This window comes from Aquarana catesbeiana, linkage group LG04, assembly GCF_042186555.1.
Source record: "Aquarana catesbeiana isolate 2022-GZ linkage group LG04, ASM4218655v1, whole genome shotgun sequence".
Lineage (NCBI taxonomy): Eukaryota > Metazoa > Chordata > Amphibia > Anura > Ranidae > Aquarana > Aquarana catesbeiana.
In genome coordinates this window covers 1057774-1080659 of record NC_133327.1, presented here as the reverse complement: position 1 = coordinate 1080659, position 22886 = coordinate 1057774, and the positions used below count along the sequence as shown (strand labels likewise).

The 22886-nt window shown below is 45.4% G+C and overlaps 1 protein-coding gene across 1 annotated transcript in view; it reads right to left on the bottom strand.

Annotated features, from left to right (window-relative positions):
• The window catches only part of FNDC4 (fibronectin type III domain containing 4), an 89794-nt gene extending 75343 nt beyond the window's left edge, over nt 1–14451 (bottom strand). Inside the window, exon 1 of the mRNA XM_073624711.1 lies at nt 14329–14451. The gene's annotated coding sequence lies outside the window, so the exon portion shown is untranslated. The remainder of the gene's footprint in view (nt 1–14328) is intronic.
• Nucleotides 14452–22886: the final 8435 nt, after the last annotated feature.

Below are 22886 nucleotides of genomic sequence, written 5' to 3'. Positions count from 1 at the left end.
GTTCTCAACCTGTCCTTTGACCTCACACTTGGTGCTGATTCGGTAACCCACTGGCCAACTTCTGCTGGCCCTGTTCCATATCTTCACCACGTGGCACTTCCATGTCCTGGTTGCTGTTTGTGTCTTTCCTGCACCAGTGCTCCCAAATTGTGGAGCGGAAACTGCGAGCCAGGCCTTCTCGCCCAAAATCAGTTCCTGACCTCACAAATGCGCTTCCGGAAGAATGGTCAAACATTCCCATAGACATACTCCTAAACCTTGTGAACAGCCTTCCCAGAAGAGTTGAAGCTGTTATAGCTGCAAAGCGTGAGGCCACGCACCTCGGTTCATACCAGACACTGAGAAATGCTCTACATATAGGTGTTAGGGCCCCCTCTCCTCTCACACTCTTCATGAAGGCGGTGATCAGGGCTTGGCAACTAGTGGTATGTAAACTACAAGGAGACCCTCACACTAGATCTCCGGACACCCCCCTGTGGCTTAACCCACATTTGTCAGAGTTTCAGTCTGTCCTGGACCCAGGGTTCTGGGCTACCAGAGGTATCAAAAAACTGGAACATATCTGTACTAGTGGCTCCCTGCATTCCTTTGATACCTTTAAGGAGAAATTTGGGATTACTAATCGACAATTCTTTAGATTTCTTCAAATTCGCCACGCCTTCACTACCCAATTTGGATCCACCCCAGTGCTTCTGCTACCGTCCAACCTTGAGTCCACATTGGGGGAAGTCCCTCTGCTCAAACCCACCTCTACCATTTACAAGGCCTTATTACCCTCAGTCCACAAAATTCATAGAAACTCTGCTCATGATCCATGTTCCCCTGAAGGTGTCGATCTGCTTGCTGGGTTTGGTCGGCCCCCTGGCCCGCCGCCGAGCAACCAGAACCCTAATAAGACTCCTATTATTTTATGCTAGGAAGGCTTTACTCATAAAGTGGAAATAACCAGAGGTACCCACCTTGAATTCATGGAAATCGTTGATCAACTCAGTGGTGCCAGTGATGATACGCCTAGGTGCGTTTCTCCCAGCCTAAGCACCTCTCCCTGAGGTGGTCACCTACAGTACATGGCCCATTATCCTTCCTAATATTCCTTCAAATTGATAGCACGAGTAGTTTAAGTTGTAGCTGTTACATTAGATATATTAAAATTTATAGGATTGTTATATTGTGTATTTTTTAACCACCTGACATCCGGCCGCAGCCGAATGACGGCTTCAGCGTGGATGTCAATTCCCGGGAGGCCGTCATATGACGGCCTCCCCTTTCCTCGCTCCCCGTGCGCGCTCACGAGCGCGCAACGGGGAAATTCTGTGTTGGCCATGTCCCTTGGACACAGCCAATCACAGATCGCTGTAAACGGCCAATCACAGCGGCCGTTTACAGCGCGATCGCTGCCTCCAATGAGAGATGATCTGAAATGTAAACAATTGAGATCATCTCTCATTGCCGGCTCTCTCTCCTCACACAGAGACAGCGTGTGAGGAGAGAGAGATCTGTCAGCGATCTGTGAGTGTACCTGTGCATTTTACTGTGCCTACAGTGCCCACAGTGCCCATCATTACAGTGCCCATCATTACAGTGCCCCATCATTACAGTGCCCCATCAGTACAGTGCACCATCAGTACAGTGCACCATCAGTACAGTGCCAGTATACTCCAAGGTAATGCCCAGAAACAGATACCTCATGATATTGAGGTTTCTTCATTTCAACGACAATACCCAGTGTGCTCCCCGAAATGACCCAAACTATGACAGACTTTTCAAAATTCGGCCACTTTTAAATTATTTTTCTGCACTATTCCCCCTGCTGTTTACCCCAGACAAAAACATATGTGTGGATGAGTCCCTTGTTAAGTTTAGTGGCAGGCTTAAAATAAAGCAATATATTCCCAGTAAAAGGGCCCGCTATGGGGTGAAGGTATACAAATTATGTGACCGAGTCACAGGTTACTTGTATGCCTTCAAAGTGTACGAAGGGAAGGACACCCGGCTGCAACCCCCTAATTGCCCAGACTACTTGGGATCAAGCGAGAAAATTGTTTGGGACCTCACATACCCCCTACTGGAGAAAGGCTACCACCTGTACGTAGATAACTTCTACACATCTCTGCCCCTGTTCCACAACCTGCATCGGAAGAAGACGCCTGCATGTGGCACCATTAAAAAGAACCGGAAGGGCTTTCCTCAAAGTCTGGTCAATAAAAAATTGAGAAAAGGAGAAACGGCGAGTCTACGTAACAACGAGATTTTGGCAGTGAAGTGGAGAGACAAAAGAGATGTGTATATGGTGTCTTCAATCCACGATGATACCTTCATGGAAATCCCCAGAAGAAATGGCCCCATACAGAAACCTAAATGCATCTTTGATTATAATTTGTTTATGGGGGGAGTCGACTTGAATGACCAGATGCTGGAACCGTACCTTGCTACAAGACGGACATACCATTGGTATAAGAAAGTCGCAATTTATTTTTTTCATTTGGCCATCTACAATTCATATGTCATTTATCGTGACTCCACCCAAAACCCCAAACGCTTCCTTGGCTACCAGGAGGAAGTTTTCACTGCCCTTACATTCCCGAACGGCCCCCCAGAAAATATCCGATCAGATGTTCTAAGTCGACTCTCCGAACGCCACTTTCCCGATAAGATCCCTCCCAAACCAACAGGCCAACGACGGCAAAAAAAAATGTAAGGTGTGTACCAGAGCAGGATTCAGAAGAGACACATCTTATTATTGTGCACAATGTCCTTCTGAACCAGGCCTCTGCGTAGGTGAATGTTTTCGTCAGTACCATACTTCGCTAAATTATTAGTGAAGTATGGTAAACGTAAGTCTCCGTTCCTGCAATTTACCCTCACACCCCTTATGCCACTGTCTCCTCTGTAACTGACCCTGGCTTGTTATTTGACCACGCTTCTGCCTAACGATTATGTACATACCTCTGCCTGATCTGGAACTGACCCTGGACTGTTATTCGACCATGCTTCTGCCTAACGATTCTGCACATACCTCTGCCTGATCTGGAACTGACCCTGGACTGTTATTCGACCATGCTTCTGCCTAACGATTCTGTACATACATCTGCCTGATCTGGAACTGACCTTAGACTGTTTGACTATGATATTTGCCTGTCTCTTGGACTGATCTTGTACCCTGATACTGGACTAGTGGGATTCAACACAGGGGTCTCACATATGTGAGGGGCTCTTGAATTGTTTTTCTGGATGAAGAAAACAATTTTTTTTGTTTTCTCAATCCTAGATTAGGGTCTGGAGACTCGGAGGCTTCAAAGAGATTTGGGTGGGAGAAGCCTCTACCCCTGTCCCCATTCTATCCTGAATGAGGCCCTACTTCTGCCTGTAGGACTTACTGCCGTCATGCCTCTGCCTGTCGCACTGGCCACACCACATGGACCTGCCTACTACCAGGACCAATATTTTTGGCACTGCGGACAATATCTCTGCCTGCACTGACCCTGGACTTTATATGGACAGTAACCCTGCCTGCTGCCTGGACAATTGTGTTCGCCGCTGCTGACCAAGTCCCTGCCTGCTGCCTGGACCAGTTCTATCCTCCTGTGTACAACTGCGCTACTACAACCACAGGTAATCTTTTTTGTTTACACTTTGCTCAGCATAATGTATTTTGGGGTGTAATTCTTGGTATGTGCATGCTATGTGTCCCTGGAACACCTGACGGTGTTCCTTGCATGTTGGATCTCTGTATGTGGCCAGGCTGTGTAGAAGTCTCACACATGTGGTATCGCCATACTCAGGAGGAGTAGCAGAATGTATTTTGGGGTGTCATTTTTGCTATCCAAATGCTATGTGTTGGAAATATCTTATAAACCGACAACTTTGTGTAAAAAAAATGCGTTTTCATTTTTTTTCCACATTTTTCAAAAACTTCTGGAAAAAAATGAACCGTTCAAAAGACTCATTATGCCTCATAGATTATACGTTGGGGTGTTAGCTTTCCAAAATGGGGTCATTTTGTGGGTGTTTCCATTGTCCTGGTGCTCCAGGGGCTACAAAATTGTAATAGGTGGTTGAGAAATGTGATGTGTAATTTATGCTCCTAGAACACCTGATGGTGCTCCATGCATGTTGGGCCTCTGTATGTGGCCAGGCAGTGAAAGAGTCCCACACATGTGGTATCTTAATACTCAGGAGGAGTAGCAGAATGTATTTTGGGGTGTCATTTTTGCTATCTAAATACTATGTGTTGGAAATATCTTATAAACGGACAACTTTGTGTAAAAAAAAATGCGTTTTCATTTTTTTCCACATTTTCCAAAAACTTCTGGAAAAAATTAACCATTCAAAAGACTCCTTAGGCTTCATAGATTATACGTTGGGGTGTTATACACATGCCATGTGAGAGAAATAAGCTATTACAATGACAATTTTGTGGGGAAAAAACAAAAATCTCAATTTTGCAAAGAATTGTGGGAAAAAAATACTTCAAATAACTCACGATGCCTCTAACTAAATACATTGAAATGTCTACTTTCCAAAAAGGGGTTATTTGGGGGGCATTTGTACTTTCCTGGCTTGTTAGGGTCTCAGGAAATGAGATAGGCCTCAGTACATCAGATGTGATAATTTTTTTATGATTTGCACCATAGCTTGTAGACTCTAAAACTTTCACACAGACCAAATAATTTCCACAAATTTTTGGTTATTTTTACCAAAGATATGTAGCAGTATAAATTGTGGCCAAAATTTATGAAGAAAAATTACGAATTTGCAAAATTTTATCACAGAAATTAGGAAAAATTCGTTTTTTTCAAAATTTTCGGTCTTTTTTCATTTATAGCGCAAAAAATAAAAAACCCAGAGGTGATAGAATACCACCAAAATAAAGCTCTATTTGTATGAAAAAAAGGACAAAAAAATAATTTGGGTACAGTGTTGCATGACTGAGTAATTGTCATTCAAAGTGTGAGAGCACTGAAAGCTGAAAATTGGTCTGGATAGGAGGGGGGTTTAAGTGCCTAGTAAGCAAGTGGTTAAGCCGGGGTATGCCCAGAGGCTTTATTCAGTAATTTTCTTCTTTTTTTTTTCTCCTTCTTTTATTTTCTTTCCACACAAAACTAAAAAAAAAATATTTAAAAAAAAAAAGATCTCAAGGCAGCTGGGACCATACTCACCAAGAAACAATTGTTTTGTGCATGCAGAGTCCCCCTGCTCAAGAAAGCACATGTACAGGCCCGTCTGAAGTTTGCTAATGAACATCTGAATAATTCAGTGGAGAACTGAGTGAAAGTGTTGTGGTCAGATGAGACCAAAATCAAGCTCTTTGGCATCAACTCAGCTCGCCGTGCTTGGAGGGGGAGTAATGTTGCCTATGACCCCAAGAAACAATTGTTTTGTGCATGCAGAGTCCCCCTGCTCAAGAAAGCACATGTACAGGCCCGTCTGAAGTTTGCTAATGAACATCTGAATAATTCAGTGGAGAACTGAGTGAAAGTGTTGTGGTCAGATGAGACCAAAATCAAGCTCTTTGGCATCAACTCAGCTCGCCGTGCTTGGAGGGGGAGTAATGTTGCCTATGACCCCAAAAACACCATCCTCACCCTCAAACATGAAGGTGGAAACATTATGATTTGGGGGTGTTTTTCTGCTAAGGGGACAGGACAACTTCACCGCATCAAAGGGACGATGAACGGGAACATGTACCATCAAATCTTGGGTGAGAATCTCCTTCCCTCAGCCTTGAAAATCGGTTGTGGATGGGTTTTCCAGCATGACAATGACCCAAAACACACAGCCAAGGGGACAAAGGAGTGGCTCAATAAGAAGCACATTAAGGTCCAGGAGTGGCCTAGCCAGTATCCAGACCTCATTCCCATAGAATAATATGTGGAGGGAGTTGAAGGTTCGAGTTACCAAACATCAGCCTCAAAACCTTAATGACTTGGAGAGGATTTGCAAAGAGGAGTGGGACAAAATCCCTCCTGAGGTGCTGGGGGTGGGAAGGGGGGTTAGTTGGAGGCAATTTTTGCACCCCACCCTTGACATTTAGGCTGGCCGGGCTATCCTAGCTCTAGCTACTAGGCTTTCTTGTCAAGACTTTTTTTCTTTTATATATATATATATATATACACAAGTTGGTGATGGTACCATAGGGGCTACCCCCAATTCGAAAAGCCCTAGTGTTACTCTGTTATACAATCGTTGTTCCTCCTTTTTATTCCCTTGTTTATTACTTGTACTTCACATTTTATACATGTCCTTTTAAGCTTTTGGTTTTGTTCTACTGGAAATGTTCGATATGACATGTTGACTTGTCTTAAATAAAGATTATATAAAAAAATAAAATAAAATTCCTCCTGAGATGTGTGCAAACCTGGTGGCCAACTACAAGAAATGTCTGACCTCTGTGACCACCAACAAGACTTTTGCCACCAAGTACCAAGTCATGTTTTGCAAAGGTATCAAATACTTATTTCATGCATTCAAATACAAATGAATTTATAACTTGTTTGAAATGTGTTTTTCTGGATATTTTTGTTATTCTGTCTCTCACTGTTAAAAAAAACCTACCATTAAAATCATAGACTGATCATTTCTTGGTCAATGGGCAAACGTAGAAAATCAGCAAATCCTTTTTTCCCTTCACTGTATATACTGGGCCTGGTCTCTATTGGATGTCCATATACTGGACCTGGTTTCCATTAGCTATCTGTATATTGGGCCTATCCTCTACTGGACATCTATATACTGGACCTGCTGTTCTTTGATGTTGTGTGCTTTCATCAGCCGCTCTTGCAGATAAAGGCGGGATTTGTGCCTTGAGGTTCATTCACAAAATTCCTGCCACCCCTGTGTCTGAATCTATTTTATCTCTGCAGTCCACAATACAGACACTGTGGAGAGGATTGGCTAGCAATGAGTATCCAGTTCATGTGAGTTGCGTGCCGAATGCTGTGAATGACTTAATTACATTTGCAGGAAGCATTAAGAGACTCCATAATTCAGCACTAACAGAGAGGAGTATGGGTAGTTATGTGAATTGGCGGCTGCTGGCGCACTGATGTTAAGGGTCACTCCACCTGCAAAGGATTCTTTAATAGTTTAGAACAGCAGAAGGACGCTGGCTCCCAGGAGGTTACATTCTATACTTTGCCTGCCTAGTTTGCATACCAAGCTGTATGACTCTAAAAGACTAGGGTTTTATGAGCATATTATTCTTTATATACCATCATTGTATACAACACTGTATTGTTTTCCATCTCTCAGCCTTTTTCTCCAGTATATTTGAGGACGTTTTTCTGCATGTTTTCTCATGGTGGACCCATTTTACTGAGTGGACCTCTTGACTTGGTGGTCAGTCATTATCCCCCAACTAAACTCAAATTAATATTTGTCTCTGCCGTTTCAAGGGTTTTGGGGGGCTCTTTCCTGGGGGACTCTAATCTCTTTTTAAGGTGATCCTTCCTGCGGTACCCTGAGCTCTTTAAGGGGGATTTTTCCTGGTGGAGTCTACTTCCTAGGGAACGCTGAGCTCCTTCTAGGATTCTACTTCCTGGGCAACTCTGAGCTCTTTCTGGGGTGCATTTTCTATGGGGGCTCTGAGCTCCCGTTTGAGGGGCTCCTTCCTGGGGGATACTGAGCTTTTTCCGGCAGAATTTTTTCTTCCCTTTCTTGGGAACTCTGTGATCTTTCTGGGGTTTTTTCCTAGTGGACTCTGAGCTCCTTTTGGGGGGTAACTTCTTATGGAACTTTGATCTCATTTAGGGGTTCTACTTCCTGGGGAACGCTGAGATATTTCTGGAGTGCTCTTTCTATGGAGACTCTGAGCTCCTTTTTGAGGGGCTCCTTCCTGGGGGACCCTGAGCTTTTTCTGGCAGAAGTTTTTTTTCTGGTGGACTATGAGCTTCCTTTGGGTTGCTACTTGCTGGGGAATTCTGAGCTTCTTCTGGGGTACTAATTCCTAGGAACTGTGAGCTTCTTCTGGGGTTCTACTTCCTGAACTCTGAGCTCCTTCTGCAGTGTTCCTTCTGTGGGGACCTCTGAGCTTCTTCTGGGGTACTACTTCCTGGGAATTCTAAGTTCCTTCTGGGGTGCTCCTTCTATGGGTAACTCTGAACTTCCTTTGAGGTTCTACTTCCTGGGGAACTCTGAGCTCCTTCTGGAGTGGTCTTCTATGGGGAACTCTGAGCTCCTTCTGGAGTGTTACTTCTTTGGGGAACTCTGAGCTCCTTCTGGAGTGCTCCATCTATGAGGAACTCCGAGCTTCTTCTGCAGTTCTACTTCCTGGGGAATTCTGAGCACCTCCTGGAGTGTTCCTTTTATGGGGAACTCTGAGCTTATTCTGGGGTTCTACTTCCTGGAGGACTTTGAGCTCATTCTGGGGTGCTCCTTCTATGGGAAACTCTGAACTCCTTATGCAGTGTTCCTTCTATGGGGAACCCTGTGCATCTTCTGTGGTTCTACTTCCTGGGAATGCTGAGCTGCTTCTGGGGTGCTTCTTCTATGGGTAACTCTGAGCTTCTTCTGGGGTTCTATTTCCTGGGAAGCTCTGATCTCCTTCTGGGGTGCTGTGTCTGTAGGGACTCTGAGCTACTTTTGGGGAGCTCCTTCCTGAGTTCTTTTTGGAGGTTTTTTTTTTTTTTTGGTGGGGTCTGAGCTCCTTCCTGGGAACTCTGAACTCTTTCTGGGGTTTATAGAGGGCTCTAAACTTCCCTTAGGAGTGACGCACAGCGATATCTGCCTCTTCTGTATACGGTGAGTATCTGGTGGTTCTCTGAACTTTTTCAGGCCCCTGGAGTGAATTCTAGAGGACACGTCTGCAGTGTTTCTATACAAAGAGATGCTCTCTGATGCAATTGCTGAAAAGCTGGTGGTGCCAGCAGATAATTCCAGTAGCTGATCTCATAATGCGGAGAAGTTAAATCTGGTGACACCCGACCTCCTTCCTGGCAGTGCCAGCTGTAAACAGCCAAGATACAGCCGTCATTTCTAACCATCATCCTCCAACCAGAATGACTACCTTCCCCCCACCCTCAACACCCCATCACATCTCTATACACCACCTCATCCTCTGCATCGGGTTGACTGGCAGTAAAGTGTTAATATTAGACCAATAGCACTATGCTAAGTGAGGGACCACTGGGAGCTAATATAAATGCATAAATAATGTGCATGGCGTATCATTCTATAGGTATGGGGGCTGGAGCCATGTATAATCATCATTAGTGCTGCAAAGTGATTGTACTTTATTGCACCTCCTGCAATGTAAATCTACCAGACAAGACCTGTCAGACTAAGAACAATGGTGGACCTTCTTGCATTAGATATAATAGATAGAACCAGGTTAAAGGTGAAGTTGTAGTTCGCTGTAGGAAGTCTTTATGGATTGGTGACATTGATCTGAAGATGGGATTATTGTTACCTCGGTGGAGATAATGAGCAATTTATAAATAGGAGAAGAAATACAGATTTCCGGGTCACAGAGAGACTCTGAGACCCATCACCACAATGCGATACGGCGTTTCCGTACAGATCTGAGACCCCCGACACTCAGATAATGAGCGGAGGATCCTCTGTAATTAGAAGGAAGTTCTCGTATCTTTCAGTGTATAATCAACCCATCAGACGGGATTTACCGCCAACGCCTCCCAACGCCTCATAATGCCTCCCAACGCCCTCCACACTGCATATGATCCTCATCCAAGATATTAACCCTTTACAAGCCCCACCATTCTTCCACTATTGTGTGACTTACCAGCCTTGCAAATGTTATTAACCCTTTACTGGCCTCTCTTCTCCTCCTCTACATGATGTCTCACCATCCCGTCCACTCTTATTAACCCTTTACTGGCCCCTCTTCTCCTCCTCTACAACTGGCCCCTCTTCTCCTCCTAAGTCACACTACTGTGTGACTTACCAGCCTTGCAAATGTTATTAACCCTTTACTGGCCCGTCCTCCCCTCCTCTACATGACGTCTCGCCATCCCGGCCGCTGTTATTAACCCTTTACTGGCCCCTCTTCTCCTCCTCTATATGACTTCTCACCATCCGGGCCACTGTTATTAACCCTTTCCTGGCCCATCTACTCCCCCTATGCATGACATCTCACCATCCGGTCCACTGTTATTAACCCTTTACTGGCCCCTCTACTCCCCCTATGCATGACATCTCACCATCCAGGCCATTGTTATTAACCCTTTACTGGCCCCTCCCCCCCTCCTCTACATGGCGTCTCACCACCCGGGCCACTGTTATTAACCCTTTACTGGCCCCTCTTCTCCTCCTCTACATGACGTCTCACCATCTGGTCCAATGTTATTAACTCTTTACTGGCCCCTCTTCTCCTCCTATACATGACTTCTCACCATCCGGTCCACTGTTATTAACCCTTTACTGGCCCCTCTACTCCCCCTATGCATGACATCTCACCATCCAGGCCATTGTTATTAACCCTTTACTGGCCCCTCCCCCCCTCCTCTACATGGCGTCTCACCACCCGGGCCACTGTTATTAACCCTTTACTGGCCCCTCTTCTCCTCCTCTACATGACGTCTCACCATCTGGTCCAATGTTATTAACTCTTTACTGGCCCCTCTTCTCCTCCTATACATGACTTCTCACCATCCGGGCCACTGTTATTAACCCTTTACTGGCCCCTCTACTCATCCTATACATGACTTCTCACCATCCAGGCCACTGTTATTAACCCTTTACTGGCCCCTCTTCTCCTCCTCTACATGACGTCTCACCATCTGGTCCAATGTTATTAACCCTTTACTGGCCCCTCTACTCCCCCTATGCATGACATCTCACCAGCCCGGCCATTGTTATTAACCCTTTACTGGCCCCTCCTCCCCCTCTACATGACGTATCACCATCCGGGCCACTGTTATTAACCCTTTACTGGCCCCTCCTCCCCTCCTCTACATGACATCTCACCATCCCGGCCACTGTTATTAACTCTTTACTGGACCCTCTTCTCCTCCTCTACATGACATCTCACCATCCGGGCCACTGTAATTAACCCTTTACTGGCCCCTCTTCTCCTCCTCTACGTGACATCTCACCATCCGGGCCACTGTAATTAACCCTTTACTGGCCCCTCTTCTCCTCCTCTACATGACTTCTCACCATCCTGGCCACTGTTATTAACCCTTTACTGCCCCCTCTACTCCTCCTATACATGACTTCTCACCATCCGGGCCACTGTTATTAACCCTTTACTGGACCCTCTTCTCCTCCTCTATATGACTTCTCACCATCCGGGCCACTGTTATTAACCCTTTACTGGCCCCTCTTCTCCTCCTATACATGACTTCTCACCATCCTGGCCTCTGTTATTAACCCTTTACTGGCCCCTCTTCTCCTCCTCTACGTGACATCTCACCATCCGGGCCACTCTTATTAACCCTTTACTGGCCCCCGCGTTTTAGAAATTCCCTGCATCATTTGCACCAAAGATCACAGTTAAACTACAGTAAAGCCCAAACTTTTTTTATTTATTTATTTAATTTTGGAAAATGTAAGAAATGTAAGGGGGTGCTATAACCCGTCATTTTTTTTTTCTCCCATTGGGGAGATTTCCCTTGACTTACTGTCTCATAGCCACAACAAGAAGTGAGAGAAAATCCCTGTCCCGGGGTCACGAGAACTAGTGTCCTCATTGGAGGAAAGGGTTAACTGGTGCTGAGGTGTGTCAGACCAGATTATTATTTAAAATGTATCAATTTCTGGAGTTTCCATATCAGTGGGTGTGTATATATATATATATAGTATATATTGTGTTGCATTCTCTTATGTGTTCATGTTTCAAGCTGTATTATGTATGATTGCTCCTCCAGGATAGGGGAGGGGAACACTGACTTGGGCTGCAGTTTTAGCTCATGATGGTTTGCTTGTTGTTTTGCAAGATAAAAGAACCTAATGGAAGTTTCTGCTTCAGCTTGCATCCATTTAAAGGATCCTTTCACAGCACCCCAGCGCACCTGCCTTGTAACATGCAGCAACGCGCAGCAATGCATTACAGTGCATTGCCATGCATGTTATTGCAAAAAACAAAGGGCCGTTGTGATTTTAGGCACATTAGGGTTCTTTGGTAGTCCATTCATTTTGAATGTGTTCCCTTAACACAAAACATATAACATACCGCAAAAAAAGTACATGTGCCCTGTGTTAAAAGCTACACTGGCCCTTCAAATCCTAGTGCTCTGTTTCAAATGCCACTGACCACCTTAGGCCCAGTCTGTCAGGACAGTATGGGTCATCTGCTGACTTGGCACCTTCCACAGGCGTCCCTAGGGGGGGCCAGAGGGGGCCCTGACCCCCCCAACATTATGCTGTGCCCCACCATGTCGTCCCCCTCCCCCCCCAATTAAAAAAATTTTTTTTTTTACAAAAAGGCAATGTCTAAGAGGGAGAGCGTCCCCAGTCAGCTCCTGCGGGTGATCCCTCCTCCTACCTCTGCTCACTGACACTGCATAATGCGAGCGCTCACACAACCACGGCCGCCCGATCTGCTCCTTCCCCTGCATCCTCATTGGCAGGGAGAAGAGCGAGTTGCAGGAAGGACTCCACCAGGACTCTCAGTTACTGAAAAAACTCCTTAGGACAGGAGAAGCAGCCTGTAAATTCCAAGAGATGCCAGACCAGCGCTGTCAATAGCAGGGGCAGGACAGCAAGAGGAGGCTGGGGAACCCCACAGTGGCAGAACACCAGGGCCTGGTGCCAAGACAACCTTTGGAACCCTGATAGTTCTCCCACTGCTTTGGATCCTTATATTTTCTTGGTATGCTGGTGACATATATCTCTTGTTTTCTGCCACCCTGGGGGACCCCAATACAGTAGGAAGGGAGCTCACTGCAGAACATGTGAAAGGGCCGTTGTGGGATCGTAGTAAAGGGCCCCAGGATATATATATATTTGCATTTTATAGTTGCCCCCCTACTTTTGTCCCTGTCCCCCCATGTGCCTCCCCTAAATATGAAAGCTGGGGACGCCACTGCAGGCAGCTCTTCCATAAGACACAGAAGTTGAATCTAACACAATATTTTTTTCAGATAACTGCAGTGCAGAGGTTGTTTTTTGTAGTGTAGGAAGACAATGACTTTCCCAAACCCTGTTTCTGTGAAAAACATGGAAGAAATTAGGCGGATCTAGCTGGGGCTAGCATTAAACCAGAGGGGAGGACAGCTGGAGATACCAAATCACATTAGAACACAGGTTCCAATTGCCTAAAGCCACCACTAGATGTCAGCATATTAAAGAAAAATGATAACCTAATGCAACAGATCTGCTAACTCATTGCCATGGTGCTGCATCAATTTTAAGGGACCACACGGGACACCTGTATGGATGTGAGGATGTGACGGGTCCTCTTTGCAGAGTCAGGGATGTGGGGTGGGGGGGAGAAGAGACCAGGATGTGGATGATGACTGGTCTGAGGAGGTTGAGTGAGACTCTGGGCTCAGTAGGTCTGGGAAAGGTTGACTCAGGACTGAGACCCAGCAGATGCTGGAGAAGGTGGAGCAATGCAGGAACTGCTCCTGGGGGGATGGAGTTTTGGAAGGAGCAGTGGTGGGTCCAGGTGGAGTAACCTGCATCCACCCAGTAGAAGAGTGTGGTGGATACTGCAATGTTAAATCATCTGACAGGCTCTCAGGGAATCTACTGGTGAGATCTCTGGATTGAGATCCCGGATCTGCATGCTGGCTGTTCTTAATATAAGGGGTTTCCACCATCCCTGTGCTGAGTTCCTGTGTCTTTATACCTGCTGTGCCCATTATGAGGGGTTTCCACCATCCCTGTGCTGAGTTTCCGGGTCTGTACACCTGCTGTGCCCATTATGAGGGGTTTCCACCATCCCTGTGCTGAGTTTCCGGGTCTGTACACCTGCTGTGCTCCTTATGAGGGGTTCCCACCATCCCTTAGCTGAGTTCTTGGGTCTGTACACCTGCTGTGCCTATTATGAGGGGTTCCCACCATCCCTGTGCTGAGTTCCCAGGTCTGTACACCTGTTATGCCCATTATGAGGGGTTCCCACCATCCCTGTGCTGAGTTCCTGGGTCTGTACACCTGCTGTGTCCATTATGAGGGGTTCCCACCATCCCTTAGCTGAGTTCTTGGGTCTGTACACCTGCTGTGCCTATTATGAAGGGTTCCCACCATCCCTAAGCTGAGTTCCTGGGTCTGTACACCTGCTGTGTCCATTATGAGGGGTTCCCACCATCCCTGTGCTGACTTTTATGTCAGGGAGATCTCAGTATTGGAGATCTCAGCACACAGAAGACTCAGCCACCTAGGCTCCACCTATACTAAAATATGATTTTCCGGTGAAGTGACACTTACGATAAGAAGACAGAAGGAAATCTTCCATTCTTCATCGTTCTCTTCGATGACGCACATCGGCAGACATGTGATTGTGACACACGTGCGCTCCAATATTTCTGTATGATGTTTTGTGCAGCGTGTCCCCGGAGCCCCCCGATGATGTTCTTGGCTGTGAATAGTTCTAGAGGCCCCCCACAGGTTGTAAGCCGGGGCCAGGAGCCCAGGCGCCTATTTTGTGTTTTCTTTCCTCCCACACTCCCTCGCTCTTTCCATCTGCGTCCTGCCGGGTTTTTATTCCAGCTAATTGTTGGCTGTATTTGTCTGCCGCCCACTCTAATCAGAGCTCTTATTTCTCAAAGTGCCTGCCGAGCAAATTCTGAATTATCAACAATTTCACTTTTCTTTACCTCGCCGCAACCCAACGTCAACGTCCCACCGACTTCACCGCCAAGTCATCTGTCTATTCACTGTTTCACCAAATTCATTGCCATCTCATCTGTATATTCACCGCCTCACTGACTTCATCGCCATCTCATCTGTATATTTACCATCTCACCGACTTCATCGCCATCTCATCTATATATTCACCGCCTCACTGACTTCACCGCCATCTCATCTATATATTCACTAACATCTCAATGACTTCACTGTCATCTCATCTGTCCATTCACCAATGCCACACCGACTTCATCTCCATCTCATATGTCTATTGACCAAACTGACTTCATCGACATTTCATCTGTCTATTCACCAATGTCTCACTGACTTAACATCCATCTCATCTGTCTATTCACCAATGTCACGCCGACTTCACCTCCATATGATCTGCTTATTCACCAACATCTCAATGACTTCACCGCCATCTCATATGTGTCTATTGACCAACGTCTCACCAACTTCACCACCATCTCATTTGTCTATTCACCAATGTCACACCGACTTCACCACCATCTCATATGTCTATTCACCAATGTCACACCGACTTCACCGCCATCTCATCTGTGTCTATTCACCAATGTCACACCGACTTCACCACCATCTCATATGTCTATTCACCAATGTCACACCGACTTCATCTCCATCTCATATGTCTATTGACCAAAGTCTCACTGACTTCATCGACATCTCATCTGTCTATTCACCAATGTCACACCGACTTCACCACCATCTCATCTGTCCATTCACCAATGCCACACCGACTTCATCTCCATCTCATATGTCTATTGACCAAAGTCTCACTGACTTCATCGACATCTCATCTGTCTATTCACCAATGTCACACCGACTTCACCGTCATATGATCTGCCTAAACACCAGTGTCTCACCGGCTTCACCGCCATCTCGTATGCCTATTCATCAACCTCTCACTGACTTCACCGCCATCTCATTTGTCTATTCACCAATGTCACACTGACTTCATCGTCATCTCACCTGTGTTTTTACCAATGTCTCATTGACTTCACCACCATTTCATTTGTCTTTTCTCCAATGTATTACCGACTTCACCACCATCTCATATGTCTATTCACCAATGTCACATGACTTCACCGCCATCTCATCTGTGTCTATTCACCAATGTCACACGACTTCACCGCCATCTCATTTGTGTCTATTCACCAATGTCACACTGACTTCATCGCCATCTCATTTGTATCGTCACCAATGTCTCACCGACTTCACCGCCATTTCATATGCCTATTCACCAACCTCTCACTGACTTCATCTCCATCTCATATGTCTATTGACCAAACTGACTTCATCGACATTTCATCTGTCTATTCACCAATGTCACACTGACTTCATCGCCATCTCATTTGTATCGTCACCAATGTCTCACCGACTTCACCGCCATCTCATATGCCTATTCACCAACCTCTCACTGACTTCACCGCCATCTCCTATGTCTATTGACCAACCTCTCACTGACTTCACCGCCATCTCATATGTCTATTGACCAACGTCTCACCGACTTCACCGCCATCTCCTCTGCCTATTCACCAATGTCACACTGACTTCACCGTCATCTCGCCTGTGTTTTTACCAATGTCTCATTGACTTCACTGCCATTTCATTTGTCTTTTCACTAATGTCTCACTGACTTCACCGCCATCTCATCTGCCTATTCACCAATGTCACACTGAATTCACCGTCATCTCACCTGTGTTTTTACCAATGTCTCATTGACTTCACCGCCATTTCATTTGTGTTTTCACTAATGTCTCACCGACTTCACTGCCATCTCATCTGTCTATTCATCAATGTCACACGACTTCACCGGCTGTGTGACCCAGGACAGACTACTATTTTACAGCAGAGCTCAGAGCAGGGGAGGGAGAAGCCGCACAATGAGCCAAACAAGAGTTTGGCAGTGCAAGGGACGTGCTGATAGGAGCAGAGAGATGGGTTCACCATTCTACTGCTTCTCCTTTCACTGTCCAATCACAGGCTGATTCAACGAATGTCTCTTGAAATGAAGGATGTGCTGCTTGTGCAAATTCCTAAATGTTTGATTTAATATAGAAAAGTTTTATGTTTGGGATGGTCTTATATGACTGCTGTCCAGGATTGGAAATGAAAAGCCTCCCATTTTTATTATGAGGTTAGATCCCAGGGACACTGTCTAAGGATCCCCAAGCACAGTAATCTCTCTGCTTTTTAAAGTAGCTGTAAACCCTTACATATACCCACTGAAGAGACTGGCCTCAGGTGATACACAGAGAAGAAAATAAAATCATCCTACATAAGTTGTACCTGTTTATATGTAGCCATCTCTTCTCTACATCCATTCAAAGTGCAGAATATATACAGCTTGTCTGAGGTTTTAGAAAGCAGAGGGCGGGAAGATGAAATTACACTCTGCAGAGCTCAGTGAGAAGAGCTCTGAGGCCTAATTAGAGGGAAGGCATACACCCACTTCAGGAACAGAGCTGAGGTTGTCAATCACAGGCTGTGTGATGGAGCTCCCTCCCCTGTCACCTTTTTTCTCTTGGTGTCAGGCAAACTCAGAAGCGACTCATGCTGATAGCAGAGGAATGAAGCTGCAGAGAAAAATGACACTTAGTTCTCTGGACTGAGACAAGTACACACTATAGCGGGATATGCTTTGTTCATATTTCATTTTCGAGGTTTACAACCACTTTTATCTCTTCTCTTCTTTTTTTTTTTGTTTTCTATTTCCTCCTCTCCCCTTTTCTCTTCTTCCCCCATCTTTTTCCTTTTTGCTTTCCTCTGCTCTCCCCTTCCCGTTCTGTAATTGCCTCTCATCTACCCTTACCTTCTCTTTTCTTTTTCTTTTCTAGTTCCCCTTCCCTTCTCTCCTCTCAAAGGATGACCAAATCTGTCCCAAACTCAACTCTTCGCTTCTCTTCTTCCATCTCTTCTCTCCTCTTCCCCTCTTTTCTTTTCTTTTTTCTTCCCTTTTCTCCTCTCCTCTTCCCTTTTCTCTTCTTTCCCCATCACTTTCCTTTTTTCCTTTTCTCTGCTTTCCCCTTCCCGTTCTTTCCTTTCCTCTGATCTACCCTTACCTTCTCTCCTCTCGAAGGGATGACCAAATCTGCCTGGGTGTGATTCAAGGGGGGAATTCATTGAATCCCTAGTGGTGCACCTTGAAATTTGTGAAACCCTAACTCTCTTCTCTTCTATTCTCTTTTCCCCTCCCTTCCCCTCCCCTCCCCTCTCCTCCACTCTCTTCTATTCTCTTCTCTTCTCTTCTCTTCTCTTCTCTTCTCTTCTCTTCTTCTCTCCTCCCTTCTCTCCTGTCCTCTCCTCCCTTCTCTCCTCTCCTCCCTTCTCTCCCCTCTTCTCTCCTCCCTTCTCTCCCCTCTTTTCTTCTCCCTTCTCTCTCCTCTTCTCTCCTCCCTTCTCTCTCCTCTTCTCTCTTCCCTTCTCTCTCCTCTCCTCTCCTCCCTTCTCTCCTCTTCTCTCCTCCCTCCCTTCTCTCCTCCCTTCTCCCCTCTCCTCCCTTCTCTTCTCTTCTTGAGTCTTCTCTTATCTCCTCCCTTGCCCTCTTCTTGTCTCTTCTCTCCTCCCTTCCCCTCCCCTCTTCTTGTCTCTTCTCTCCTCCCTTCCCCTCCCCTCTTCTTGTCTCTTCTCTCCTCCCTTCCCCTCCCCTCTCCTCTCCTCTTCTCTTCCTCTCTTTTCGTCTCTTCTCTTCCCCGGGTTGTTGTTATCCTTCAATAGTCAATAGTAACATTTCGGCATCTCTCCAACCAGCAGCTCTTCCAGATTTCCTATTAACTAAATAAGGTTATTTTGGTGCCAGTCGGGTGACTTCAGGGGCCCCTCTGGCCGCATTCCATCACTCATCCTTTCAGGGGACACAACATGTATTTTCCTGCCGATTTCAGATCCCTTGTTTCACATGGAATGGAAACTGCTGAGCAATGACATTGGGAGGCTCATTAAGAAATTAGACGGCGGAACGAGGTTCTAATTAATGGAAGTGGTGGCGGAAGGAGACGTAAATACCGAGCGGGGAAAGTGCTGGATCAATAACAGCGGCAATGAAGGACATCAATCTCGTGTCTGCTTCCACCGGTGCATGGAAACAAATCTAGCCCATTTTTCTTTACCATTCCCCCCCACCCTTTCTCCGTATACCTCCAATTCTTCAATAGACCTTTACAATGCAACAACGGGGGGGGGGGGGGGGGGGGGTCAGCTTATGTTCAAATCCAATTACTAGTCTGCCATAGTTACATAGTAACCCAGGATCGGAAGAGCCCAACGTTCGCCAAGTTCACCCTCCTACACATGGTACTGAGTGAGCAAAACCAACTGGATTCCAATTCACCACCCCCATCCCCCCCCACCCCCGTACACCCCCTATGGGACCAATTATTCAGGCAAAACATTGTCATTATTTAAGATATACTTTATCTTTTATTTGGTGATATTGTTTTGAAAAAATGATAATATTTTTATGCAGTCCATGTACACCTTGATCAGTGTTAGTGTAAAAAATATTGTTACCATGGATTTTGATACAAAGCATGCTAAAGGTATTTACAAAGGAAATAGACTTTTTTTTTTTAATTTTGTGTATTTTTTTTTATGTGACGCTATTAAAAAAACAATGAAGAAAAAAAATAAAAATAGAAAAAAAAAGTTTAAATATTGATGGTTAGAACAGTAGAAATGGAAAAAAAAAATCAGTAGGAAAAAAATAGTCATGGGGAGAAGGGGAAAAAGGAATTCATTAGTCCTGATGTATGGCGTAAGGTAAGGATTAATAAAGGGTTAAATGGAAATATATTTTATTTAAAAAAACAGGTCAAAGCTGCTTTCGCTGACATCACATACAGATAGAAGCTCATCCCTTTAGCCTGTAGATAATTTCAAAAGTAACAATGTTACTTTGTATCTCTCTATCTCCTGTCTGATCAATGTTTATAAACAATGTTACTTTGTGTCTCGCTATCTCCCATCTGATCAATGTTTATAAACAATGTTACTTTGTATCTCTCTATCTCCTGTCTGATCAATGTTTATAAACAATGTTACTTTGTATCTCTCTATCTCCTGTCTGATCAATGTTTATAAACAATGTTATTTTGTATCTCTCTATCTCCCGTCTGATCAATGTTTATAAACAATGTTATTTTGTATCTCTCTATCTCCCGTCTGATCAATGTTTATAAACAATGTTACTTTGTATCTCTCTATCTCCCATCTGATCAATGTTTATAAACAATGTTACTTTGCATCTTTTTATCTCCTGTCTGATCAATGTTTATAAACAATGTTTCTTTGTATCTCTCTATCTCCTGTCTGATCAATGTTTATAAACAATGTTTCTTTGTATCTCTCTATCTGCTGTCTAAACAGTGTTATAAACAATGTTACTAATCCTTTTACACTCAATTCAACAATATTTTGCGCTTGACATACAGTTTAAAGTACAACTCGAGGACGGATTTCCTCTCACTCCCTGTTTTAACTATTAGATAGGAAGTGAAGGGAAATCTCCCCAATGAGAAACAGATAGTAAAAAATATGACAAGGGTTACAACAACCATCCAAAAAAAAAAAAAAAGCTTAGCCTATTAAACCCAAAAGCAAATTTTTATTCTATTGCAGCTTACCAATTCTTAAATGTGACGGCTGCATTCATTTTCTCTTTTAGGCTTTCTTTCTTCTGTTTTCATCTGGTGATCCAGCCAGTAAGTCCGTTGTTTTTCAAAAGAACAAGCTGTCCGGGCAGAATGTATCAGTTACAGATATGAGACAAACCATTTACTACTGACTCCAATGACCAGCTTTTATTTGTTGAAGTAAAACCTTTCTCCTAAAAGGAACAAAACTGTTATTGCAACTGCTTATAAAGCTTGGCTTCAGTTTGTTAGTGTATCTAAATCTACCAGTACATCTAATACTCCCCCCCCCAGACTGACAATGCTGCTGTCCAAAGATGTCTCTGTTGCTCCTTCATCCAGAGTGGGGGGCGCTCTACTACAGGAGGTGTGTTACTGGTCAGATGACCCGGTGTAAACAGAGGGGAAAAAAGCCTAAAAAAGAGAAAGCTAATGCAGCCACCACATCTAATGATTGGTATTCTGCAATATATTACATTTTTGGTTTTCGGGTTTAATATAATACTGCTTCAATCTGGGGGTGCAAAATTAAAAGAAACAAAATGAAACACACACAACCAGTGCCAGGGCAAGGTCACTCAGTTCCTCAGTTCCCGGAGTGAAGAATATATATATATATATATATATATATATATATATATATATATATATATATATATATATATATCTCACAGTTTTCTATGCTTAATGTATGTATGAACACAGTGAGTGATTGGTCTTCATTCACAACAGCAAGGGACCAATAAATGACACTTGCTTTTGATGAAAGCCTAAGGCCGAAACGCGTCAGTATTTTTGGATGACGTTATTGCTGTAATGCTTAAATAAATATTTTCTATGGAGAAACTGTCGAGTTGCCCGCCTGTACTTTCTATGGATCTTTTGTGAGTTTAATTAGCCAGAGCACCGACTACTCTACACACCAAGCGGTTGAGCCTGGTGAGTTTTTCTCTAGCAGGGGGAATCTGTGCCACATTGGCTTGTTTAGGGTGTGCCCGGGCACTCTCGGCACACCCTCTCCGCATGCCTATGGTGGGAGGGAAGTCCTCAGGGGTAAAGGGTGAGTAGAATGGGGGTGGTATGAGGAGCAGAAGAGGTTTGAGATCAGAAGGTGCTGTGATCTGGTAGGTAAGGTGCTTGGCAGGTATTTACAATGACCAGACAGGTAGGTGGGTGGGAGATCTGTGACTGGAGGAGAGAAGGTAAGGAGGTATGGTTGGGGGGGGGGGTGGACTGCAATGAAAGGGGGGTTGGGTGGAGGTGTTGTGGCAGGGGTCATGTTGTTATTAGCTTCCAGCATTCTGGCACTAGGAGCTCCTCCCCTGGATCCAACGTTGGCTTCTCACAGACTAGCAGGGGTCTCCAAACTACGACCCTCCAGTTGTTCAGGAACTACAATTCTCATCATGCCTAGTCATGTCTGTGAATGTCAGAGTTTTGCAATGCCACATGGGACGTGTAGTTCCGCAACAGCTGGAGGGCCGTAATTTGGATCCCTTAAGCCAGCAAAGCCACCACCTTCTGCTGCTGGGCAGCCTAAAGAAGCATCTCACTAATGTCCCACCTGGTCCTGCTAGTAAAATACCAGAAAGTAATGAGGGCACAGCTTGCCACAGTAACCCCCCCACAACGAAACACTGTTCCAGTACCTCCTGCTCCCCCCTTGTCCGGCCCCTACACACAACTTACATAATGAATTTTGAAATAATTTACTGAATATTACCACTTCCCGCCCAGCCTATAGCAGAATGACGGCCGGGAAGTGGTTCAGTTATCCTGAATGGGCGTCGTATAACGTCCAGCAGGATAAGCCGCAATCGAGCACCCGCAGCTCGGCGATTGGTGGTGTGGTGTCTCAGTCTGACACACCCCACCTCTGATCTAGGTAAAGAACCCCTGAAGGAGGCTCTTTACCACATGATCAGCCGTATCCAATCACAGCTGATCACAGTGTAAACAGTAAAAAACGTATATCGGCTTTTCGGCTTTTCCTCTACTCGCGCTGACACTGATTGATTATCAGTGCAGCCCCCCCCAAGGATGCCCACCCAGGACCACCAGGGATGCCCACCCATGGCCAGCAAGGATATCCATATGGCCACCAGGGATGCCCACCCCTGACCACCAGGTAAGCCCACTAGAGCCCACCAGGGATGGCAAGCATTGTCCATTAGGGATGACCCACCCATGGCCAGCAAGGATGTCCACCCATGGCCACCAGGGATGCCAACCCATGGCCAGCAAGGATGTCCACCCATGGCCACCAGGGATGCCCACCCATGGCCAGCAAGGGATGTACACCCATGGTCACCAGGGATGCCCACCCATGGCCAACAAGGATGTCCAGCCATGGCCACCAGGGATGTCCACCCGTGGCCAGCAAGGATGTCCACCCATGGCCACCAGGGATGCCAACCCATGGCCAGCAAGGATGTCCACCTATGGCCAGCAAGGATGTCCACCCATGGCCCTTATGTCATCTTC